This window comes from Moschus berezovskii, chromosome 2 (assembly GCF_049115385.1).
Source record: "Moschus berezovskii isolate FMDL1 chromosome 2, NW_MosBer_1.0, whole genome shotgun sequence".
In the NCBI taxonomy this organism is placed as follows: Eukaryota; Metazoa; Chordata; class Mammalia; order Artiodactyla; family Moschidae; genus Moschus; species Moschus berezovskii.
The window spans coordinates 117,836,552-117,860,247 of NC_142461.1; positions in this window are offsets into that span (position 1 = coordinate 117,836,552).

Consider the following 23,696-nt stretch of genomic DNA (forward strand, 5'->3'; position numbering starts at 1 on the left):
ATAACCATCAAAGTCAAGTTCTGATTGTCTCTAAAAGTGCTCAGTTAAGTTGTACCTTATATCATCCTCCATCTTCACTCTTCCTCTCTCCCCTCCTCCCTTCAAATACTTCTTCATCAGGATTAAGGAGCCATCCACAATCCACACTATTAAGTCTCAATGAGAAAGAAAAGTTTCTAGGTGCATGTGGCTTCCCTGACATTCCTATTCTAGTGTCTCAAAGGAAATATCTGCTGAAGTGTTAATGGCTGATCTTTTATCACGTGGTAGGAAATCTGTACCCATCCCTACCACTATTGCAGGTTCCCTGAGGCCAGAGTCTTACTAATTCTGAATCTCCTTAAGTGAAGTGAACTCGCTCAGTCGTGTCCGACGCTATGCGACCCCATGGACTGTAGCCTACCAGACTTCCCCATCCGTGGGATTCTCCAGGCAAGAATACTGGAGTGGGTTACCATTTCCTTCTCCAGGGGATCTTCCCAACCCAGGGATAGAACCCAGGTCTCCCGCATAGGAGGCAGACGCTTTAACCTCTGAGCCACCAGGGAATCTCCTTAGGGCCTGACAAATGGCCTCACTAGAAGACACTTGGCAAATGTGTTGAACTGGATGACTGATACAAGGTACAGGCAAAGCAGGAAATTGAGTTTACTTGATGTTGGCCAGGACCCTTCTCAGGCTGGGGATCACAGCCAAACTCTGGGATCCTTGCCTACTGGCTACTGATGGTGATGGTTGCTTCCACGTCCTCTTGATGCGAAGCCAGCTATACTTCAGTCTTGGTTCTCATTAACTATAAGTGAGAATTTTGGACTCATTGAAAAAGTGCATTAAATTATGTATATAAAACTAATTGTACTTGATCATAACATAACTAGCAATAAAATGTTCCATAGAATAGCACTGCGGCTTTAGCAGTTGTATTAGTTTTCTATTCCTGCCATAACAAATTCATTTTATGCAATGGAATCACAGAAATGTGGCATTTTGTGTCAGGCTTCTTTCACTTAGTATATTTCCCAAGGTTCATTTATATTGTAGCATGTATACTTCTAGGAGTTTTACAGTTTTCCATTTAGGCCTTTAATCCATTTTGAGTTCACTTTTGCATACGGTGTGATCTAGAGATCAAATTTTATTCTTTTGCATGTAGATATTCAGTTTTTCTAGCATTGTTTGTTGAAAATATTTCTTTCCCTAATGAATTTTCCTGGATTCACTGTCAAATAAACTGACATAAGTGTATAGGTTTATTTCTGGGCTCTCAACTCTAGGCCAATTGATCCATATGTCTATCCTTGTTGTAGTTCCAATCATTGTAGCTTTGCAGTAAATTTTGAAATGTGAATCGTGGTGGCTCAATTGTGTTCTTTTTTAAGATTGTTTTGGCTATTCTGCATCTCTTTCACTTCCCATATTTTATAATCATTTTGTGAATTTCAACAAAAATGGGCAGCTTCAATTCTGATTGGAATTGTGTTAAATCTGCAGATCAAATTCAAGAGTATTATCTTCTTAACATTATGAAGTCTTCTAATTCATTAACATGGGAACCAACCTTGCACTCCTGGAGTAAATCCCCCTTGGTCAGGGTATAATCCTCTTTGTATGTTACTGAATCAGTTTGCCAGTATTTGCTTGAGGGTTTTCACAAAGGATACTGGTCTGTAGTTTGTTTTCTTGTGATGTGTTGGACCTCACAGAATAAATTGGGAAGTATTCCTTCCTCTTCTGGCTTTTGGAAGAGTTGTGAAGAATTTATATAATTCTCTAATAGAATTCATCAGTGAAGCCATCTCATTCTGGACTTTTCTTTGTGGGAAGGTTTTGGATTACTAATTAAATTTCCTTACTTATTATTGATATGTTCAGATTTTCTATTTCTTCTTGAATAAGTTTTGTTACTTTTCCACTTTTCTAGGGTTTTATCCACATCATCTACGTTATCTAATTTGGCGTATAATTGTTCATATCATTCCCTTATAGTCTTTTTATTTCTATAAGGTCAGTAGTAATGTTTCCTCTTTTAGTGACTTGAATCTTTTCTCTTTTTTTCTTAGTGAACCTAGCTACTGGTTTGTCAAGAGATACCTGGAGTAATAGGCAAATTTGACCTTGCAGTACAAAATGAAGCAGGGCAAAGACTAACAGAGTTTTGCCAAAAGAACGCACTGGTCATAGCAAACACCTTCTTCCAACAACACAAGAGAAGACTCTACACATGGATATCCAGTGAACCAGTGAAGTTGCTTAGTCGTGTCCAGCTCTTTGCGATCCCATGGACTGTAGCCTACCAGGTTCCTCACATGGACATCACCAGATGATCAGTACTGAAATCAGATTGATTATATGGTGAAGTTCTATACAGTCAGCAAAAACAAGACCTGGAGCTGACTGTGGTTCAGATCATGAGCTCCTTATTGCAAAATTCAGGTTTAAATTGAAGAAAGTAGGGAAAACACTAGGACGTTCAGATATGACCTAAATCTAATCCCTTATGATTATACAGTGGAGGTGATGAATAGATTCAAGGAATTCTGGTAGACAGAGTGCCTGAAGAACTATGGGAGGAGATTCATTAACATTGTACAGGAGACAGTGACCAAAACCATCCCAAAGAAAAAGAAATGCAAGAAGGCAAAGCGGTTGTCTGAGAAGGCTTTATAAACAACTGAGGAAAGAAGAGAAGTGAAATGCAACAGGAAAAGGGAAAGCTATAACAACTAGATGCAGAGTTCCAGAGAAGAACAAGGAGAGGTAAGAAGGCCTTTTTAAATGAACAGTGCAAAGAAACAGAGGAAAACAATAGAATGGGAAAGACTAGAGATCTCTTCAAGAAAACTGGAGATATCAAGGGAATATTTCATGCGAAGATGGGTACAGTAAAGGGAAGGAATGGCAGAGACCTAACAGAAGCAGAAGAGATTAAGAAGAGATGGCAAGAATAGGTCTCTCACCTACAGTCTGACATCCCAGAGTGTGAAGGCAAGTGGGCCGTAGGAAGCATTACTACAAACAGCTAGTAGAGGTGATGGAATTCCAGCTGAGCTATTTAAAATCCTAAAAGCTGATGCTGTTAAAGTGCTGCATTCACTATGTCAGCATATGTGGGAAATTCAGCAGTGGCTGCAGGACTGGAAAAAGTCAGCTTTCATTCCAATCTCAAAGAAGGGCAATGCCAAAGAATGTTCAAACTACCCACAATTGTGCTCATTTCACATGCTACTCAGGTTATGCACAAAATCCTTCAACTAGGCTTCAGCAGTATGTGAACCAAGAACTCCAGATATACAAGCTGGGTTTGGAAAGGGCAGAGGAACCAGAGATCAAATTGCCAACATGCGCTGGATCATAGAGAAAGCAAGGGAATTCAAAATAAACATCTACTTCTGCTTCACTGACTATCTAAAGCCTTTGTCTATGTGGAACACAACAAACTGTGGAAAATTCTTAAAGAGATGGGAATACCAGACCACCTGACCTGTCTCCTGAGAAATCTGTATGCAGGTCAAGAATCAACAGTTAGAACCGACAGGTTCAAAATTGGAAAAGGAGTATAACAGGGCTGTATATTGTTACCCTGCTTATGTAACTTATATGCAAATGCAAAACTTATATGAATCATGCAAAATCCCGGGCTGGGTGACTGACAAGCTGGAATCAAGATTGCCAAGAGAAATATCAACAACCTCAGATATGCAGATGAAAGCACTCTAATGGCAGAAAGTGAAGAAGAACTAAAGATATTCTTGATGACAGTGTAAGAGGAGAGTGAAAAAGCTGGCTTAAAGCTCAACATTCAAAATACTAAGATCATAGCATCTGGTCACATCACTCTGATGCTGGGAAAGACTGAAGGCAAAAGGAGAAGGGGGCAACAGAGGATGGGATGGTTAGATAGCATAACCGACTCAAAGGACATGAATTTGAGCAAACTCCAGGAGACAGTGAAGGACAGGGAAGCCTGGCATGCTGCAGTCCATGGGGTTTCAGAGAGTTGGACAGGACTTAGTGACTCAACAACAACAACAAAAACTAATTCAGTAATGTCTACATTATTTGTCTTGTGTGGCTATTGAAATCTCTGCTCAGTTAGGCCTGTGGTCAGCTAATGACAGATATTTTCTTAAGTGTTTAGAACAAAAAGTTTTCCTTTGCCAAGGAGCTGTGTGTATGCGTGTGTGTGTGTGTGTGTGTGTGTGTGTGTGTGTTGGTACATCTTTAACACCAAGCCAGGTGGTTGACAACTCTACCTTAGTCTTTACTCCCTGCTCAAGGTCAGCCAGAGATGAGTGGTTAGGTCTTTCACAGACAGTTCCTGAGTACATGCACAGTTCTGTGCCTGCACATGGACTTCTAGATTTCCAGGAATATGTTGGGGTTTTTGAAACCCCTCTTGATATTTCATTCTTAAGCTTTATGGTTAGTTTTACAGTTTATACCAACGGTAACCCACTTCCTCAGGCAGTTATGAGGTTAAGTAATTATCTGTAACTATTTTTAGCAATCTTTTCCAGGGAAAAATTTTTTGTACTGGGCAAGCTCTGATTCAGGTGTAATAAAGAGAGACTTGCAAATGTGATCTTCCAGGGAACCACCAGAAAGATCAAAGAATGACTTTACTCTGGGAACAGAGCTTTGAAGAAGCTCTGCCCACTCCAATGGCTTCCAAGCTTCCAGTTTTCACTGTGACCGCAGGCTGTTGATTTTCAAGGCTGCCACAGAACTGGAGGATGAATGGAGGATGGGACTAGGGGAAATTAAAACACCGCAAGGCTATAATTCTTATCAACTATTTTTCTTGAATGATGCTCTCTGGATTGCTGCAAGCCTTTGCTTAATTTTCAGAGTACTGGAAATGTTGAGTCTGACCATTTCTGCTATTTTTTGCATTACTCTTAGGGAGAAGAGAATTTTCAATGGTCCTTACTCCATAATTTTTGCTGGTATTACAGGTTTTTATATCTTAATACATATTTTTAAAATTCTGGAATTTTAATTGGTTCTTTTTCAAATCTACCTGTTCTTGTTTCAATACTGCCTATTTTGTTTAATGATTTCTTATTTCCTTAGTTCCTTTTAGGATCATAAACATACTGTTCTTGATATTCATCTTCAGATTACCCTACATTTTAAATCTGGAGTGAATTCCTCTTTTGAGTACAGATTTTGATGTCCTCTTCCTTATCTGGATTACTGATAATCATGTGTTTTGTAATTGTAGTTAGGAGGCCCAAGTGAGTTTGTGTCTGTTCCTCTCAGTTCCTTTGCTTTACCTTTCAACTCTCTCTGGTGCTCTCTCATATGTATTCTTCTCTGAAACCTTCACATAGTCTTGAAGTCCAGAACCAGATCTTACGTTGTCTACTCAGTGTAAAGTTATAACAGATATAATCATTATTAGGGTTGGCCCAGGCCCCACTTGCCTCTCTGTTCCTATCTTCTTCCTATATCTTTCTTTTTTGGTATGGCATTATCTCCTCAGCCCCCAATTTGTCATAGTGGGACTGGCTCTGCTCTCTCCAGGATATACCCCAATGGCCTCTGCCTTCTTCTAGACTTCATGCCCGGCAGACTAGTGTCTTTGGCCCTGCTGACTGCACTGTGTTTCTGATTAGTTTTGGTCTGCAGGTATTTATCTTGCTTTTGAATATAGTATGTCTTGCGCATTTATTATTTTTAATATTTTATCTGTTATTTCTCTGTTTGTGGTGGTGGTTTAGTCACTAAATCATGTCCAGTTCTTGCAACCTCATGGACGGTAACCTGCCAGGATCCTTTGTCCACAGAGTTTTTCCAGGCAAGAATACTGGAGTGGGTTGCCATTTCCTTCTCCAGGGGTCTTTCCAGGAGACCCTGGATCAAACCTGGGTCTCTTATGCTGCATGGAAGGAAGCTTCTTTACTGACTGAGCTACCAGAGAAAGCCCATTTCTATGTTTGGGATGTTGACAAAAAAAGAAGAGGAATAAACATGATTTTATGGTGTCATATAAGGAAATGGTAACCCACTCCAGTGTTCTTGCCTGGAAAATCCCTGGGACAGGGGAGCCTGATGGGCTGCCATCCATGGGGTCGCACAGAGTTGGACACGACTGAAGTGACTTAGCAGCAGCATTGACTAGGAGTTCTTTGAAAGGGTTTTTCATGTTTGTCCCCTATATCGGTCACTTAATTTTCAGGTTATTTCCCTCAAAAGGATTTTAATTTTAGTACTACTCTTTTAATTTCCATGAAATCTGATCTTATTTTATCATCTTCTTTTTGATCTTAAGATGTTCTCTCTTAATAGACTGCTGTTCCTGCCTCATAGGAGCTATTTCATCTTCTTCCACATTCCCTTCTTCACCTTTGTCTTCATCTATTTCTCCTTTTCCCCTCCTCATGCTTGTTTCCTTTTTAAAAATTTTAGGTGAAAGGAGTTTGTTTCTGACTCTTACAGTAAATTATCTCCATAATAATAATAATCGCTCAGTCGTGTCCGACTCTTTGTGACCCCATAGACTGTAGCCTACCAGGCTCCTCTGTCCATGGGATTTTCCAGGCAATAGTACTGGAGTGGGTTGCCATTTCCTGCTCCAGGGGATCTTCCCAATCCAGGTCTCGAACCCGGGTCTTCCACACTGTAGACAGACGCTTTACCGTCTCCATAGATCTGATATTTACTTCAATCATCCAGATAGAATTCTTTACTCCTGTTTTGTAATAATCTTTTCAATGGCCTCATGTTGCTTTGTTTTTCTGTTCCTTCAGCCTTAAACAAGAAATCTTCCAGATTTGATATTTGTCAACAGTTTGGTTATTTGGATAACCCTTGGCACCTGTGTGGGTCCCACTGAAGCTGAATATGCACAACTCCTGGATCAGTTTCTAACATGAAGCAGGTTTTCATCTCACCTGGGAATGCTGAGCAGAGGGGATTTTTCTCTCTCCATTCCCTGATTCTTTTATACTCTTAAGGTATTTAACACATTAAAAACTACTTAAAAATCCTTTACACATTGTGTCTAGTATTCTACTCCTTTCTTTGATCTGTAAACTTTACTTTTTGTACTGTGCCTCCCAAAACAAAAATTATTATTTCTATTCTTTATTTTCACTAATCATTTTCTAGAAGTTGATGTCTCAAATGACACATCAGGGAAAATGGACAGAAGGATAGGAGTACGGCATAATAGAACAATACAACTTACGAAGTGGCATTCATTTAATGAAGGGATGGCTGCTAAGTGTTCTGATTGGTGGAGCTTTTATGTTCCTCAGTCATGGAGCAGACGGGTAGAGGAGAATATGTTATTCCCCTGTTCACCTTTCTGATGACAGGTGTCATTGGTTTGCAGCTGCATTCCACTGCAAGGTCCTCAGTTTTGTTTTTCATTGTGGCACCACTGGGGGAGCTGCAGGTTTGAGGTTATTGTTCTCACATACCATCTTTGCTAAAATTAGGGGGCTATTATAACTTTTAGTTCTTTTTTGGTATCTTTATGAATAATCTTAGAGATGAGTTGAGAGAAGCCACATCAGACATGAAGCCATGTTAAAGGGAAGTCATATAGACAAATCCAAATTTCTAAAGCAAATTCTGGTTTCTTGTTGGTGGAGCTGAAGTTTTGCTTTGTTATAAACGTTAAGGATTCTTAATTACCAGTGCACACTCAAACATCAATTCAACTTATGTATAGGACTCCCAAAGAAGTTCTATGTGGGAAAACTCTTAGAAGTAAACTTCTTGAGAAGACTTTTGAAAGAGTAAATGTAGATAACTAGAAAGAGAGTTGGAAATTTGGGGATAAATTTTTTAGCTATAAGCTCCATCAACAGTGGTATTTAAACTCTTTTGCAACTGGTAGACATGAAAATCTAGAAGAAAAATCAGAAATGATACTGCATAGAATGCTGGGCCAGGATCCCAGGGACCCTGATACTCCAGGTATTTATTTACTCTTTTGTTACTGGATCATGGTGAATTTGAAGGACTTAAGAAGTAGGGATTAGGGAAATCGATGAGGAAGCAGATGGGGATCCACTTTTGGGGGCTCAAAGAAGGAGCTATTTGCCAGTATGTATGTGCTAAGTTGCTTTACTTGTGTCCAACTCTTTGTGACCCCATGGACTGTGGCCCTCTGTCCATGGGATTCTCCAGGCAAGAATACTGGAGTAGGTTTCCATGCTCGTCTCCAGGGGATCTTCTCCACCTAGGGATCATTATAGAGGTATGTCAAATATTAACATCTAGAATGCTGGGCCACCAGACCTGGATTTTAAGCACTATGTGGATAAGAACCACACTCCCTTACTACTGTGCTATCCCCAGGACCTATCTCAGTACCTTTCTTATGATAAGGACACAATATTTGTGGAATAAAGGGGTTACAAACAAATTATACACATAAAAATATGCCTCACCCAAGTGAGTGCATACTGATGACAGGAATCATATTCCTATCAATAAAAAGGCTTATTATCCTTGCCCTTTTTTATTTCAGAGACAACTCTGAAGAGGTACTCAGGAAAAATAATTAACTTTACTGTCCATAGGGGGAAAAATCCTGCTGAATAAATTCTGGGTGGTGTTGTTGACACCAAGCCTGACACCTATGGGAACCAGTGTAGTCAAGAACAGCAATGATGATATCATGGTAATGTTGCAGTTACTAATTTACTTTTCAGCCAGAGTTAATAAGCAGGGCAGTAGTCTGAAAATTATCATTTTTTTATAGAAAATATTTCCAATGTCTCTTCGATGAACTGGAGAGTGAACCACAGGCAGGCAAGCCTTCCTCTTAGGTGTCGTCTGGTTATGTCCAGTCCTCCACCACTGCTTACTCTCCACCCACAGCGCCCCCAGTACAAACAACACAATTAATATGCAACTTCGGGGAAGCTCCCCAAGGCCCAAAAACACACCACCAAAGGAAATTCTCTGAATGGTTGCACGCTGGCCTTGAAGAATCAGCTTGTGTGTGCTTCTCCTCAGTGTTCCCCATGCGCTGCAGTCTTCCCAGCCTGTATGGGCAATCATAGCACTTCATTGTCCAGTACCATCATTACAATATTGTTATCATCTGAGCTGGAGTCTGACACTTTCTCTAAGACCTTTCAAATAACCCCTTTACTAGGCTTCAGTACCAAACCATTCAGGGCAAATCTCTGCTTTGTGCTTGTCAGCCTTAATAGACTGGATGTCACTTGAGCCTGTAAAAAGTGCCTGCTCCTCAGCTGTCAGTCAGTCCTGGCGGTGTCAGCCGAGAGCGTGGCTGGAGCTGGCTGGATTAGAGGGTAGTTACCATAGCTGTCAGATTACTGACAGCCTGACACCCACACTCCCAACTTCCTCTTCCTGTATTTGGTTTCTGTTGAGCTCTCTGAACCTTTCTTAAGGTGGATCCCTCTGTTGAAAACAGATCATAATTTGGCTGGCATCTTCAGAAGTTGGGCTCTTTTCTTCCCTGTTGCGATTTGTAGAAAGCACCCTACTTTGGGCAGCTTTCATATCTCAGTGAATATTTTTAACTCCATTTCAGCAAAATGAGTTACCTCTCTACACTTTCCAAGTTTATGAAAACTGTGTGTGTTTCAACTTCAGCATCCTAATTATTCAAGGATATATAAGTCTCACCTGAAATGTGTTCTTACCCCTTCCTTATCTATAACATTTTTAACATCCTCTTTGATGACATCTTTACTCTGGCCCTTTGTGTTAGATAGGAAGCTTATTTTGAGTATGTGTTTGTGGGTGTGTGTGTTTTTTTTGGGGGGGGGGTGTAGGTGTATACAAACAGTTGATTTATCTATGAATGTTTGTGGATATATATTCGTACCTAATGAAAGGCAGTCAGCTAACAGTCAGGGCAGGAAGAACAAATTGGCAACTCTCCCCACCATGCCTTTGTTAATATTCACCTTCAATACAGCCAATTAGTGAATGAAGTTTGTCTCTTCCTTCCGTTTCTCCCTTTCTATTTCTCATTCACTCATTATCTTTCTCCCTTATCTTTTTTCCCTTCCTTATTCCCTTCCACGTTTGTTAAGGGTTTACTGTCTTCCAGTTCCCAAGCTGGACACCAGGCAAACGGAAACAAATGTGCGAACACCCTCGTCACAACTTCAGGGCTGTCTGCTCGCATTCCTCAGGTATGTTTGAGTTTCACAGGCTTTTATTTCCGACCAGGGAGCTGAGCTTAATTAACACTTTCATTTACTTAGGCAATAATCAAGGTTGATTTGCTTCTATTAAACCAGGCTTTGGGACCAGAAATGCAAGTTTTGCACAATCTGAAATTTGCTTACTATTCTAACCTGCTACAGCAGTGAACTTGAGTTTGCATTCAGAGCACAGCTTTCAGTAAAAACACATGTCCATGCACTGTTAACTGCTGTGTGGTTATGGGGGAGATAAGGCACCAGCCTTCAGAAAACCTACTTGGATTATAGGAAAGTTACTTTATTGTGTTCAAACTGTTATCTTTTCTTTAAATCAGGGACAATGATACCTATCTGCCAATCTCATAGATGTGATACTGTTCTAATGTGACTACATATGTGTGCATGCGCGCACACGCGCACACACACACACACACACAAAAGTACTTTCCAAACTGCAAGATACCACAAGTACAAATTACAATGAGTATCACTCTTATGGTTATATAAAGGATTGAAATCTGCACTAGTTTGTTTATGCTATTAGCTTATTCTTATTTCCCTGGTCACACATATTTGATTTTTTTGCATATAATCACAGGGTTGGAAAAAATGTTCCCCGGTAAAAATAACAGATTGCGTATTGATTAAACTTATGAACTCACACTCACATCAGGAGCCTTCAGTGTCCTCCCTGGTCCTCACTTTACTTTTAAAAGTGTTGTGGCTTTTTAAGAGTATTGTTGCTTTTCAGTGAGCCTTGCAAAATGGTTCAAATTAAAATGAGTCAGTATCTACCTCAGTTGCTGGGAAATGTTGTATTTCTTATAATTCAGAAACTGAACAAAATAAAGTTCAAGTCAGAGGCTGAAAAACGTGGTAAACATATTAAAAAAGGCAGGAGATGGGAGAGAAGGCACAAGAACTTTATGTTTTCAGTGCCAAAGCCAAAGACATATTTTTTCCAGTACTTCCTCACCGTTCCAAAAAAAATTTTTTTTAATAAAAAGACTCTTATATTTCACCCAATTAAATGTTGGAAAACAGCCTTTCAATTTTATTTACAAGCATCCAGAAGTTTTAAATTCAACGAACTCTCCCACATTCTCACTTTACTCACACACATTCTTTATTCCGTGTGCTGTGAGGCTGTCTACTCAGCGCCACAATAACCGTGGGTTCAATTATTCAACTAATTTGGTGAAAAACATCACATCTAACAAATAATAAGTGGGTTGTGAAAACGTTTCATTTGCAAACCTGGCCACATTTCTGCTGAACTTACTGGGCAAGGATTCTACTCTACGTCAGCAATTTAAATGTTTTTTAAAACCCAGTTCCTTCCTGAGCCCTACTCATGAATGAAGGTTTGCAGTTTGCAAGGTGACTCCCATAGGTAAGGGATTCATCTGTGGTCCCAGAACTGAGAAAGATAACTGATGGGGAAATAGAACCCCCAGTATAGCTTGGCACCATAACTAGTGGAGGTAATAGACTGACCACCTTTTGGTAAAAGCGTCCATCTTATTTTAACCATAAAGTAGTAAGAGAGCTCTTCACACCTCCTTTTCATGCTCTTCTACAGCCAAAATTCCAAAGTGTAAATCTCTCAAGACCATACCTATGGACAATGCAGGCACTGTAAGCCCAGTGTTTCCTATTACAGACTTTGATGTAGGCAGGGATTCCAAGTTCATGTCGTGACTCTATCATTCACTACCTATGTCACCTTGAACTTCAGTCTCATCTGTGAAAGAAAACTATACTTATAATACAAAATGGCTTAAATAAGATAGTTTATGTAAATCTGGTCTAGAACCTAGCACAAAGTGAGTGCCTAATAAATGGTTCTATTATTATCATTATTATTACTGCTATTTGGAGTCTCATTCTGACATAGGCTCTGAGTTACCTAACACTTTGTGTAAAGTTGAAGAAACATTTAAGATATTAGTCTTCTTCCTAGCTATCCCTATGCAATACATTCCTATCTGTGCTTTCATTCATCTTGCATTTATTGATTGATTCATTCATTTAATAATTATTTAATGTCTGCTCTATGCCAGGTACTAGGCCAAATGAAGAGTTGCAAAGACGAACATCACTTGCCCTCCAGGGATTCCCAGTCAAGTGGAGTAGATGGATATGTTAACATTCATAGAGATGTAATTAGAGTTATAACAGAAATCTGAAAATGTGACGCTAGGAGCACTTAGGATGTAGCATTTTCTTCTGCTAGAAATGTCAGAAAAGGCTTTCTAGAAAAGGAGACCCTCAAGGTGAGTCAGAATTACATTTTACACACATGTGAAGACTTATACCCAGACTTGTGACCAGAGCAGGAGGGCAGTGGGGAACTGCAGCCCACGGCGCTGTGGTGGAGAGAGCAGGCAGGTCCGGAAAATGGAGCTGGCATCCATCAGGCTTCCCTCAAAATTTAGGGATTCACTGTAGGTTTTGAGCAAGGGAAAGACAGGATCAGACTTTCCTTCTAGAAAGACTGCCCCGAATGCAGGTGAAGGGTGCATTTGTACCAAAAATTATCCCAGCAGGGAAATAACAAAGACCAGAGACAGGGAAAATGGAGTGGAGGCAGTAACTCCTGAGATTTGAAGGAGGAGAACACAGTCAGGTTTCCTGAGAGCCAGGCTTGGGGGCCTAAGAGAAGCAGCGGTCCACAGTAGTTTCAGAGCTCTGACTCAGGTGACACAAGTGAAGAGTGGGGCTGCCACTGAGATGGCAAACACAAAGGAGGACCTCGTTTAGAGGGAGAACCCAGGGTAGGGAGGGGTTGGGTACAGAAGAGGTGAGTTTATAGTATGGAGCAAGTTAAACATGAGATGCCCACAGGACATCCAGTGAAAGTGTCTGATAAACATGTGACTAGGTCTGAGCTCTGAAAGGGATTTTGGGCATCTTTAAAGTGGGTTTGGTGGTTGAAGCCATAGGAGGAGATAAAACTGCCTAGGAATGGGAGCTGTGGAGGACACAAGATAAAGATTAAGGGTGGGACTTCTTGAGACTCCAGTGTTAGGGACTATACAAGGAAGAAGGGCCTGGGCTGAGCCCAAGGAGTTGGGAAAACAGAGAGCGCTGGAAAAGCTGGGTGACGGTGAGGAGGGTATTTAAAGATGATGGCTGGAGGTGTGACATCATTTATTTCTGAGAGAAGTTTGGGACGCTGAGGGTCTTTCAGGGTGAAGATTACCAGCAAACTCGGTGAAAGGAAGTTCCATTACTTCTGGGGGACAAGAGGATGCGAGGCAGAGAGGTCAGAGAACAGAAGAGGCCGTGATAAGCTTCTGGGGGTGGAGTGGGAAGGGCTGGCTGAGGGTGAGTGGTGGAAGATTACGAGGTTATCAGATTCCTGCTTTAGGGTTAAAGTCACACCTCTTTGCATAGCGCTTTATTTTTCTTACCACATCCTTCACTGTGGCTTGTAAATCTTCCAACTTGTTCCTTTAACCCTCTTAGATACTCAGTTTAAAAATGTGTAATGAACTGAAAGAATTAGCATTTGTCATCTTCAAGGATCCCAGGTGGCTCAAAAAAGTCCTGAATAGCTTCAGTTACATATTTTTGTTCTGAAACCTCTCCTTTCAAACTGGTTGCATCACTGCCTCCCGGAAAACCCGACAGGTATGATACACCCCTTGCCTAACCCTGCTTTCTTCCTCGCAGCAGGCAGGAGTGACGAGCTGCCTGGAAACGGCAGCTGAGGCACCCAGAGACCCGGTGTCTTTGAACAGCATCCAATGCTTCCTTCCCCAAACTGCACCAGCGCCTGCCTGGGCTGAGCAGCAAGACAGAGACATCTGTGATATCTGATGACAATCATCTCTGATTAGACTGTCACTGCACAGCACAGGCAAGCCGGGGCCACAGCTAATTAGCTATGTGAGGCCAGCACTCTGTTTACCGAAACTGTACTAACAAGTTGCAGCTTTTCCAACACAGAACAGCCATCGCACAAACACCAGCCAGGAACCCTCACTCCAGCGTTTAGAGACAGAGCTGCTACTTCCTAGCTATATTAAAATCATGCAACATTAACGTCTCTGTGCAGAGAGCCACTTTCAGTCCATGTTCCCACCTTCTGTAAGCTGTCACTTCAAGACATAGTAGTAGAATACGTTGCTTTATAGAATTTGATATTATTCTAAGTGGGATTGTACTTTAAAATGAACATCTCATTCTCTTTCTCTCTCTCTCTCTCTTTTTTTAAAGCAGTTCTTGGGCTATATCAGAGAACTGGCCAAGTCTAAAAAATGCACTAAGATTGACCTTCTCATTTGAGCTAAAAGGATGAAAGGAGCAAATGAAAACTAAAAGCTTAATGGAATTAAAAACACAGCTCTATCTCATCCCATTGGTGTCTGATAGTTTCTATCTGTTCATAAACAGAATGTATTTAAGGACAGATTTCTAATTCTTCTATAGAGCCACTAGAGCTGGAATTATTTTAAAAATATTTTTTTCTAAGCTTTTTTCAACATAAGGGAAATTTTCCATATAAGTTCTCACCCACACATAAGCAGAGTTTCTCTCCTAACATTAAAAAATATATGCTATTTTTGTAGCTTTCATTTCCTTTAGAAACAAATGTATCTAACTTTTGTATGGGTGAGTCCCTTTGCTGTCCACTTGAAACTATCACAACATTGTTAATGGCTATACTCTAAAGCAATAAAAAGTTTTTTTCAAAAGAAAGTGGGGGGAGGATGCTGATACATCTCTGATAATTATTATTATTGGAGAATAATATCAAAATACTTTTTTATCTTGTATAAAACCTGGAAAATTTGAGAAAACTGGAGTATTTTGCAAAGTAAATGAAAATCAGCAAGATAATTCTTTAGATTACTTCTGTAAGAAGCCCAAACCCTTATAAGTGGACCAATTTTTTCATGTGACAAATCTATCACTTATTGTTTACAGTCCCCAGTTTTAGGGCAAAGCAAGACAAGTGTTTTGCTGAATTCCTACTCTCCTTCTCTTGGTTAAAACAGTTTGTTCAGAGACTTTCAGAAAATAGAATTTCAGAATAGCTCTAAAAACCTGCACATTGTCATATAAGTGAATGACTGTTCACAGGCTCTAACACTTGAAATTGATAAATACTTTTATTCATTTTCCAATGAAAACTATGGATTATATATCTTGAAAATATATATAAAGTTCTGAGCACCACCGTATAAAATGCAATCTACTGGGGATAAAACATTGTTAATAAAGTCTATTTACTAATGGATGAGGTATTTAATTCTGGTGCTATTTAAAATTAATTCATTTACACTTATCAAAAGCACAATTCAGAATGTGTCTAAGTCTCCATATTTAGAAATTTTAAAAATGTCTTAGGCATGTTCATTTATTTTGTTTATGTCCATAATTTAAAACAAGCAACTTTTTCTCTTAATAAACGTGTTTCAGGTTTTGTGTTTTTTTTTCAAACTTTAAACAAAATTCCCTCTCCAGGTGGAAAGTTGATTACCAATCTTTGGTCTGGAGGTAAATTTTACAGCTGTTTTAAACCCATGAAAGTGGGTCTTATATTAGAAGTGCTGACACAACCTTATCCACAATGTATCGACATGGACTATACCACTGTAATAAGCAGTTATTATGTATGTGTAAAAATAATGAGAGGCCATGTCTGAAGAGAGTTAATGTAAAATGCTAAGCAATTATAGTTGGTTACACAGTATAGGTTAATATTCCTTCATATAGCTGCACTTTTTTCTTCTTTTGTCCTCCAGAACTCCTAATGAAAATTTTGAGACCTGACTGTAATGATAAGCAGCCATTCACACGTCCTTTGTGTCAAGGCTGTTGCATTAATGCTTCCCTTCATATAACATTTTGCATAGCCTAAAGCATCTATTAAAATCCTTTGTAAAATTCATGAAACAAAAGTGGTGGGTTGAGTCTAGGGGGAGAGAAAGTAAGCTGCTTATTAGCAAAAAGTCAAAAACACAGGGCCAATTACAGATCCGAACAAGCAGGGCTAAGGACCAGCGCGGGGAGTAATTCTTTCTTCAGCCCAATGGGCTCAAGCGAGGGGCAGGTTGGGTGAAAATACAGCAACAGTCAGAGCAGTAATTAAACGGAGATGTTTGCAGTTAGAAACAGCTCTATAACAACGGGAGGAAATGCTCAACCGACACCACTGTCTGGCCTCACAAAGATGCTAAATTGGAAGGATTTAGGGTTGCTCCCTAAAGAAGAAACTGGGGGTAGTGAAGAGGAGCAGGGGCTCAGGAGATATGTAAAGAATCTGTTTGGTATTTCAAATGTTATAAATTAGATTTTTTTAAAAAGAGAGAGAGAAAGAGGCTTCCTACCAACCCAGCAACATAAAACTGAATAAACCACAATAAGATTGCCCTTTTTCTGTTATAAACTTGGCATTAAGCCTGTCATGTTCAATGACAGCCTACTAGGCCTCATGCTTTACCCTTTGGAATTTGAAAGATTGGCAGGTGTCATGATTTCCTTAACATAAAAGACCTTGCAGATAATGTTCACCATGCACATTTATACTTCCATAACTCCGCTTTCCACATTTCAGAATCATCGGGTGAGCTTTTCACTCAGACTAGTGGTGCAGGGGCTGTCCACAAGTATATCTGGCCTGAGGACAGTGTTTGCTGCCAAAGGAGCTTGTGGTCGAGGCCGTACTTTTATGATTTGCCTTAGCAGTCTAAACATGCCCCATTTACAATAATGAGCTGCTTTGTAGAAAGCGGCTCTCTAAGAGCACTGTTACTTTTCTCTGCAATGCTGAATGTAACCAGAATGACTCTTGTCTGACTTAAGACTAGAAACAGGGTCACATTTAAACAATAATTCCCTCTCTATAACAGCCCAATCCAGCCAGATTCTTCCAGTAACTCTAAGAGGTGGGGGGAAATCCACATCCAGGGAAAAACAAACCTCTATTGAAGGCTAAGAGTTCCATTTCAACTTGCATCACTAATGGCACCTGTGTGTTACCACCCAATGTCACTTTAAAAAATAAACAAATGAGTCTTTTCAGAGGAATCAGTGGCCAGAATGAGAATCTGATGTTGTTTTATCAACCCAAAGAGGGAGAATTAGTAGTTGGCTAGGTACTATTTAACAAAATGGCTGCATGTAAGAAATTCAATAAATCTGTCCCCAAGCATTTAAAAATTTTTATTGTAGAAAAAAATTTGAATATACAAAAAGAGATGAAGTAATATAATAACCCCCATGTTCTTAACATCCTGCTTCAACAAATATCATCTCATGCTCGTGGCCAGTCTGGTTTCATCTAAACTCCCTCTCACTCCCCTCCTCGAAGTGTCTGGAAGCAAACCCTAGGTATCATTTCATTTGTCCCATTTGCAAACATTTCAGGAGGTATCTCTAAAGGATAAGACTTCTTTGGCACCTTTGTAACAGGCAAGGGAAATATATCGAGCTTTGGCTCCTGTAAGATTGTTGTGGGCATTTCCCCCTCATGAGCTGCATTCCTCAAAATCACACCATTCTACAACATGCTTAAGTTCAAAGAAAAATTCAAGAGCATAGCTAGTCTCTAATTTGTTTCAGAGAAGAGTTTTTCTCACTTATTTCAGGAATGTAGGTAGCTGAACTTTCCTTCTGTGAGTCACTGTCATCTTCTATCTCTGGAATATTAAATTAAAAAGCATGTTTGGCAAAATACCTCAGAATTCTCTAAACTATTATCTCCCTATAGTTTCACTAACATGTTAACTAACCTACCTAGATCACTTTTGACATTCAAATATAATTACATATTTCAGGGTATCGATCTTTGTAGAAATTGGGTCCACAAAAAGTTTGACTCAAAAGTATGTGTTAACAACTTACTAGACGCCAAGATTTGCATTAGGTACAAGAAGAAAAAAAAAAAAAAAGCCAAGCAGGGAACACAAAACACAGAATTGATTCATTGCTCCCTCACTGACCTCCAAACTTTGTTGACCTCTTTCAGGGATCATACTCCTCAGTTGCCTTTTATGTTGGTAAATGTTGCTACATAAGGAAGTCTTCGGTATGAATGATAAAAATTTGCCTTTTCCAACCCTTATATCACTGCTGTTTCCTTAACTGCCCCCAAAGATAACTCTGCTACGCGGATGTGAACCCTGATGGACTGCTCATTGTAGAGAGGAATGTAGAAACCTGGAAACAGAAACATTCACTTATGAATAGACTGTAAATAGACCAAAGTGAATCATCGTATTTGTTAAAACTTCTACATAGATTCCTTTTTTAAAAGAAAAACATTTTTTCACCTTTAGTTTCTTACATTTATATTATCAATAATTAGCAAAAAATAAAAAGCCCACAATTTTAAAATGGCAACATTTTTCTCTCTAATTTTCTTAGAAAGACACAGGGGGTTAGACTTGGTTATTTGACTTGGCAAGATGCTGTGATTTTTACAGGGCTGTAAGACAGTCATCTATTTAAAAAGTTTTGTTCTAATGTATAAAATAATATCTGTAACATAAATTTGAACTAAATTCATACTATTAAAATAGCCACCCAATTCAAAACCTATACCACCATCAATGCCTTGGACACTCTTGAACATCCCTACCTCACCTCCTGAGGTAACCTCTATCCTGAACCTGGTATTTATACCATTTCATAGGTTTTAAAGAGTATAATTTTGCTATGTATTTATGAAAGTGAAAGTCACTCAGTCGTGTCCGACTCTTTGCGACCCCATGGACTATACAGTCCATGGAATTCTCCAGGCCAGAATACTGGAGTGGGTAGCCATTCCCTTCTCCAGGGGATCTTCCCAACCCAGGGATCAAACCCAGGTCTCCCATATATCACTACAGTTGTTTAGCTTTGCTTACTGGGGGCTTTATAAAATGTTATCATATCATATGCAGTCTTTAAAAACTTTCTTTTCTCACTCAACATTTTATCTCAAAGATTCATTCATAATGTATGTGCCTGAATACCATTTCTATTCCCTACTGAATAATACTCCATTGTGTGAATATAACATAATTATTTATCCATTCTCTTGTCAATGGCTACTGAGTGGTTTCAAGTATTTTTATTTGTTCATTTGCTATTATTAGAGATAATGCTGCTACAAACACTCTTGTGCTTATCTCCTGGTGCACATATGTAAGAATTTTTCCAATACTGATTATTTTTTCCTTCTAAATATCCCAAGAGTGGTAGTGGGGGGGATGTGCTACTTCTGTTAATAAAGCCCTATTAGTTCCATTAATTAAATCAATTTCAAGTAAAATACATATATATATATTTCTTATAGTTTTATGCAGGTGGGACAATGGGATAAGGACTCACCAGCAGGAAGACTTTGCATGGACTGCGTCATGAAACCCTTAAACCAAGATAGATATGTCAGAAGTTTCTGAACTGCAGGATCCAAAAGCCTACTAAAGGCAGCCATGCTGGTAGTAGTTTAGTTCCATTTGCTAAAACTGGTTAAAAGGAAGATAGCATGAAAGGAAACAAAGTAATTTCAACCAAATAAATGTGGGAACTTCATTTAGGTTACTCTTTTTTTTTTTCCAAGAGAACACCAAAAACAAAACAAAAGGGGAAAAACCCATATGGCTTCTATCTCTGGAATATTAAATGAAAAAGCATGTTTGGCAAAATACCTCAGAATTTTCTAGACTATTATCTCCCCATAGTTTCACTAACATGTTAACCTACTTAGAGCAATTAGTGCTTCATTAGTAAGGCTAACTAACTGTTGCCGGGCCCTGTAATGATTTGCCGGGCTTTCCAGATACAAGTGCATAATCAATGTTTTCCAATTACTTCTATAGTGCAACCACTATTTCAAATAAACTAGATAATAATACAAACCCATTACTGGAGCTGCAGTAGCAGAGGCATTTAATTGCAAGGCAGTTCTTCTCAGCTTTTAAAATTTTTCACACTAATGAAGTGTCATACAAAAAAGTTGTATTGATTTTTCCACCACATGGCTTCAACCACAAATATGTAATTATCCCTTTTATATCTAGCTGGGGGATTAAAATAATCTATAGTATATAGCCTTTACTTATCCCTGATGGGTTTAGTAGTACTTTTACCCTTTTCAAAATATGCAGCTCTTTGATGAATGAACTTTAGGCAAAATGTTGCTTTATCTCTTTCAAATCTTTGCTTTTTAAAGTCAGTTTGTGTGCAGGCATTAAAGTCCGAAATCTCCAGCTTCCCAAACCTCCTAAAGAACACTTTTGAAATAATTGAATTTGCTGAGAGCATCACAGATATTTTTTGCCACTAAATAAATCAACCAGAGTTTACAGTATTACACACTAGCAATACCTACATTTGTATTTCACTATAGTTACATTTTTTATTCATAGCTAACATTTTATTAACCATGTTATAAATTTTACACAAATAAAGTGATCCTGGCATTAATTGGAGCCAATTCTTTCTCAGGTTTTCAGGGGAAAAAATAGGAATTGATGTTAAATTTCTTATTTTCTCATTACTGGCTGGTCAATAAATGAGGAAAAACCTACTTTCCTCACAAAAAGATAAAGTCATTGTAAGTGCAAAATGATTTTTTCAGAGATTCAGAATTAATACTGGGAGCACAGGGCTTTAAAACAATTAGTCTGTCCTTGATTTTTTTACACATAAATTGGCTCCTTTCAACATTTTTGCTGAGAATTCTTTTGGTTACATATTAACATTATTTCAATTATGGTCTGTGTAAAAATAGACTCAAAGGGATAAAAATCACAGCTTAAATGTCCACAAGACCTTGTTCTTAACACTCATATGTCAAAAACTGTACCTCCCTATAGTTTCAGTAACATGTTAACCTACTTACCACCCTGAGTTTTCCCAGACGCAAGGATTTTCGAGATTTCCTGCCTTTCTGTGTTTTGTGGTTTAAGGAAACATTCACGGTCAAATTAATATACCATATTTCAGAGTCTGAAAATTCTGTCAAGGTGATTGTGGATATTTAAAAAATGTTGTAAGTCAGCAGTGGAAAATCTTGAAGCAAAAATTTAGTGGCGCAGAGATACAAATTTAATTTTTTTGTATGACATTTTAAACCCTGGTATTTCATGTTAACTTTACAATTTTTCCAAGAAGAGCATTTATGGACAAAGAACTGTCAAAAAAGAATTGCTTCCTAACAAGAAGAGCAGGATAAAGATAAAATACCCAGAGTTAATATGTGTATGTAGATTTCCATATCTATCACAGCATCTTAATCTTTTTTTAAAAAAACCCACCATTTAATCAAAAATATCTTTTATCATTCTATTTTACATATTATTCTATTCTATCAAATTGTGAAACAAGCAGAATGTCAATAAATATATTTTTAAAATAAACAAAACTAGTGAATTTAAAGGCTAGCTAGGTACAATACTTGGATCTAACATCTGTTTAAAATATCCTTCATGGTAGAGATGTTTGTAGATAAAGGATAAAAAGGTAAATGAAAAAATTGATAAAGTAGGGTGGTTTACTAAGGAGAGCTGCAGTTTATTTTTAAATTAATTCACACAAAACGTTTTAATATTGATTTCTAAAAAAACATGCCCTTGAGATTTATTTCACACAATTCTTCCTATACGTAGAATTAGTTTCCCTGGCCTTCTGGGGTTTGCATTTCTTATATTTTAAAACATTGATCTACTTGTCTTTAGGGATTCAGAGGAGCAGTGGTTGTGCCCATGCTAAAACAGGCTGGGAGGTGAAACACTCCTAATGTAAAGCACAATATTCCTCCCAGTTCTTATTTCCGCATGCTATATACAGTACATGAGAAGCCTCATGTGGTAATAAAGTGTGAGAAATATGACTGCATTAAAAACAGATTATCATCAAGAATTGTGAGAAAGATAAAAAGTGAAATTTCTGTCAAGAGGGAGATGGGCTCCACACTGTGGATTTCAACTCCCAAGTCCACGTGTGGCTGGTAGTAGTGTGTGTTTCTAAGATACTAAGCGCCATTCCCTTGACCGTTGACATGAAGCGATCAGAGTCACATTTATTGATGAAACTCTCAGCCCCTATCCAGTTGCACTGAGTGTGCATCATACAGCTGTCAGCAGAGCTGGGCACCACAGCGCTGAGCACTGGTGACATTTCCCTCTCATAATTTATGAAAACAAAAGAACTCAAAGTTTGTAGGACACCAGAGTAATTTTAAAATAGTCTCCATGAAGACTATATTGTGGTCCGTTAAATAAGCAGTTTTCTGGCTTATGGTTTTTAGTAGAATCAATTGCAAACCAAATTAGAACCATAAACACGGCAGTTATTTCAAGGATCCTAGTCCTGACTAAGGGTTACAAGTCTGACAAGCTATTTGGGGACGTAGTTAATTACCATAACACTAGAGCATAAATCTTTTCATCATGTGTGATGGTCTCACCTATACATGATTTCATAGGTGCTTTATAAGTTTAAAACCCTAAAAAGCCACCTAATTACTTTACGTCTTCGGGAGCTTTGACATTGTTTGGTAGCTAGAAGATGCGGTATTATTTAAAACTAAAAACATAATTAAACAAAGAGCAAAATAATCTGAGTCTCTAGTGACAATTGTTATATTAGATTTGATTGAATTAATGAGTCAGTAATGACCTTGAACTGTAATTTAGGAGGGGGATTCCTCAGTAAGAAGGACAAATTACTCCTGGATGAAGTGTAGCAAACTGCACAACACTGTGAGATTTTTCATATATATGAATACATATATATAAAGCAGGATATGTGACATAATGCCAATGCATGCATCTTCAAACTGAGTAGCCTTTGTCCTCAAGTTGTTAAAGTATGAACTTAACCTAGGAAAGATCTAACAGGAACTCTATCAATTGTTTGGCTTTTGGGGGGGCAGTTGTTTGTTTTTGTTTTGTTTTGTGGTGGGGAGATGGAGGAGGAGAGGAATGAAGACTGGAGAGAAAGCATCACTGAACACAAGCGAGAAAGAGATATAATTTTCATATTCCCATTCTAGTCTACCTATGGCACCCATGGATCTACTTATGAAATAGAGTGTGGATTATAACCAGACAATGACAAATCACGTCAAATAGGAATATACTATCTGTATATACATAAAACCGTGTATTACTAAAATTACTTTCATCTTAATATCTCCTTTTCCAAACAGGAAGTGATTTTTATTTTCATTTTACTACAAGGAAGCTAAGGTACAATTATAGCAAAAAATTCTAAAAGGAATTTTTCAAACATAGTAGAATTCCTAAAAAAACAACTTTGATGTGCTTAAGGGCATGTGTACAGTTGACCTTTGAACAACCTAGGTCTGAACTGAGAGGGTCACTTACATGTGGATTTCTTTTCAATAAATACAGCCCACAGTATTACGGGATCCACAGATGCTGAGTCTCAGAGAGTTGGGCAGACTATAAAGCTGTTCACGATTTTTCCCAGGGTGGTGGGGAGGTGGGTGAGCAGTGGCGGTGCTGGAGCCCCTCACTCCCACACTGTCCAAGGATCAACTGTACTGATATATTTAAGGCTAGGATGGCTTACGCAGGAAAAGCC